The sequence below is a fragment of the Adiantum capillus-veneris genome, chromosome 30 (genome assembly GCF_014529385.1).
Source record: "Adiantum capillus-veneris isolate H3 chromosome 30, ASM1452938v2, whole genome shotgun sequence".
Classification (NCBI taxonomy): domain Eukaryota; kingdom Viridiplantae; phylum Streptophyta; class Polypodiopsida; order Polypodiales; family Pteridaceae; genus Adiantum; species Adiantum capillus-veneris.
In genome coordinates, this window is record NC_140960.1 from 109,847,934 (window position 1) to 109,852,074 (window position 4,141).

Genomic DNA, 4,141 nt, shown 5'->3' on the forward strand with positions numbered 1-4,141 from the left:
CAGGGTTTAGAAAGGGCTTGCTTACAGAAGTCTGTGAAGAACTTCACATTCTACATCGTCATAGTACACCCTACTATCCCCAATCCAATGGTCTGGTAGAAAAAGCTAATGGTGTCATTGCAGGCATCATTAGAAAGATGGTGAAAAACAAGACAAAGTTGTGGGATGACTTCTTGGATGGTGCCTTGTGGGCATATCGAACCACATATAGGGAAGCCACGGAGTTCACACCATTTCACCTGGTCTATGGTCAAGAGGCTTTACAACCAATTGACCTCAACATTCCAACAATGCGACATCATGGCAAAGCAGCACAAGATGATCAAGAAGCATGGATGGATCGACTTCTTACCTTAGCTGAGCTTGAGTGGAAAAGAGAAGCAGCATATGAGTGCTACAAAAGGAAAGCTACACAGGCGAAGGAGAAGCTTGACAAGAAACTAAAGGACAAAGGCATCAATGAAGGAGATCTTGTGTTAAGGTATGACAATCGACTCGATAATCATTTTGATGCCAAATTTGAAACTAGATGACAGGGGCCATACATAGTTAAGAAGTCTTTCAATTCAAGTTACTATCAACTTATGGACTTAAATGGGAAAGATCACTCTAGGAAGGTAAATGGTTATCGCTTGAAGCCCTATTTGAGTCGCCTTCTACCAAAGGATCTACCAAAGATTTGTCAAAGGGCAGCTGTCTCATGTAAGTATTGTTACATGAAGCATGAGTGTAACTCCATCCAAAATTCTGAGGGGCCAAACAATGAGGACCTCGTCAAGGACTCTGAAGCACTCTCTTTGGAAAAGATGCTCTATGATGGTACATGAATATACCATCATCCTGGGGGAGGACTAATGATAGCTGTTTTTCGGCTCTCCGTAATTTCCATAGTGAGTTAACCCACCCTACCAAAATCATACAAACACTGTGGTTATCCCTACCATTTCATTGCATATAGGTGTGTGTGAGTTAGGGTACTTTTCCCATATCTTCTTAAAAACCCTCAGCTAGCTAGTCACTGGGCTAGTTGAGCCAAAAAAATATAAAAATATAAAAAATATAAGTATATTATGGTCCATTTGTGTGTAAATATTTCATTGTATATAGGGCCTAAATAAAAGGATTTTTCATAATTATTTTGGTATTTATTTAAATATTTCTACCTATGGTGTGTTATTTATGCTATGTACATTGACTCACCATTACCATATTTTTTCTTACCATTTTGCATACTCTTTGTTCCATATAAAAAATAATTTCATGCAAGCTTCTCTTATTTTTGGTGTAACTCCATCCCAACAAAAATCCAAAAAAACTAGTTTTATTTATGTGTATATTTTTTCACTATTGTGATTTTTCCTTCCTACATCTATTCTCTTTTACTCTCATAAATTAGAACACCAAAAATATTCATCTTTTTATGGTAGACTTATAATGAGAGAGATTTATTTTGACCCCTTTATATTTTTTCCACCTATATTATTTATATTTGACATGTACATATTTTTTTAGACCCCTCAATATTTGATTTTCTTAGTTGTACTATTCACTTATATCATGATCTCAACAATATCTTCAATTATAGACCTACCAAATAAGTTCAAGGGTATGTGGAATGCATGCATGCACCATGGGGAGCTCACTCTTGGAGGTATTCGAAAGAATCATCCAAAGAAGGACCTCACAAGGACCTTGTGCAGTGGAAAAAACAGTCAGTTTTGCTGAATTTTAAAAGATCACATGCTCCCCGAATTTGAAAAGATAATACAAACAAAAGTTGTAGCTCGTGAGCTGAAATTTTGCCTCAAATTTTTTCATATTTTTTTGAGCTACGAGCTGTGAGCTAGGATTTTATTTGTGGACCCCAGTTTTCCCATGCTATGCAGCCACACTCCCTCTTCCACTTTATCATTTTCCTCTTTCACACACACCTCTCCACTCATCATCCCCACCTCTCTCACCACTCCTCTCTGCACCCTACTCACCTTCTTCTAAACCTTGAAGAATAAGAGAAACCATGGTGAACTCATGTTTCCTACACACACTTCCATTCCAAAATTGACCACCTAGTCTCATTTTTTCTCATCCATATTACCCATATCTATCAAAAAACCATAAAATTCAGCCTCTTCTCTTGAAAGACAGCATCATGGTGATTGATTACTCATATTCAATTACCTTGGCTTCCAAGGAAGGTCAAGAGTGGAAAAACGTACCATCAAAGCTAGTCAAGACACTTGGAGCATCAACATTGTAAGAAATCCATATTTTCTTACCTTAAGAGTTTTTTGTATCCTACTTGGATACTCCCATTGTAAATATCCAATTTCATTTGTAAATCAATAAAAATACTAACTCTACTAATTTACCAACACTAACCTACTATGAAAAAACCTATCCCCTCCACTTCTCTCCTCTCTCTCTTCTTCATCTATCCCCACCAACTTCTTGATAATTCCAAGCAAAAAAAATTAGATAAGTGCTGAAAATCTAACCCAACCATGGTTAGAGGAGTAACCCTAGCCCTCAAAATTGCTATAAAAGGAGGGTGTGGCTAGCACAAAAAGGGGGGGCCATAAGCAAGAGCACTATGCTATAGCTTGAGAAGCCAAGCTCAACCTCTCTAGAAGGAGCTCTTGAGTGGAAGCTCATTGTCGTATGCTTGTGCATGTGTTGTAATAGGGGTGATTAGCACGGGAACTCTATGCCATTGTAAGAGAGAGAGCGATCATTCAATTGAGAGTGGAAAATCTATCATTCCTCCTACTAGTGTAAGCCCAACATTTGCTGAATCAAGGAGGGTGGATTTGGACTAAGCTTGGATACTTTGTCTCTCTCCTAATGTGAAGTAATGGACAACAATGATGTGTAAGTGTCTTGGTGATATTTTTAGTTCTTGATATCTTGTGTCTGGGTGTTGTCATCAATTTAGCCATAAATCCCACATATTGTAAGAGGGCGATAGGGTGGAGAGGACTCCCCTGGCCTTAAGACAGTGATTGGGGTGGCTTTTCTTGTGATGTGTCGTGGTGAAATTTACTCAAGCTATGTTGAACAAATACTAATCTCACTTTGATCGGTCATGACAGATTAGAAGGTATTAATGCAGCAAGCACCCCCTCCCTCTTCTCTCTCTTTCTTACATATATAATTGTGTTTGCTTGATCATTGCCGATACATTTCAAAGCAGCCCGAGCACTATCTCTCTCTCTCTCTCTCTCTCTCTCTCTCTCTCTCTCTCTCTCTCTCTCTCTCTCTCTCTCTCTCTCTTTACCCGTCCTAATTCGCATCCAAAACTAGGTGGTGCCCCAAATTTGTGTAGGGTTAGATTGCGGGTTTATGTGTGTGTTTGTTGTTTTTTCCAACCCCAACCCAATTGAGCAGCACGGGAGCCTGCAAGGGTGCTTAGAGGCCACTCTTCTTGTTGCCCACCCCGGACCGCCTCAACAATATAAGGACTCTCTATAGCTTAGGGCATTCAAAAGACCCCTATCCTCTCAAAAAAATATTCAAAAACACACTTCCTCAGTATACCACCATTTACACACCAAGCAATGCACAAACACACTCATCTACCCATGCATTTCATAGCTCTCTTCAAACCACACACCACTGCTACACACAAGACCTTACTCTCACTTCCCTTCTACACACAAAGATCTCAGGAGTAGAGAAGGGGGTAGGGGGAAACAACACTCGAGAACAATATGAAAGCTTCACCACTACTCAAGAACACCATATACAACTTGTCTACATCAAACAACACACGCACATGGTCACTGGGGAAAACACACACACCATATGGGCTTTGCAGGAACAACTCTTCAAAAGAAGCAGCATATATGTATGTATGTATGTATGTATGTATGTGTGTGTGTGTGTGTGTGTGTGTGTGTGTATATAAATAGACAAGACTAACATTCATCTTTGTAGCATATATAGTGACACTAGTAATTGGAGAGAGAGAGAGAGAGAGAATATTGACTGAAAACATGATAACTTGATTGATTATACAATGATGACATACATGCATTGGATTGATTGGGTTGAGGTTTAGAAGCGTGTACAAGATCTTGTTACATATATAGTATCTCATATGGTTAGATGCACCTCTCAAGGGTCATAGGTACCTTTTCCCAAG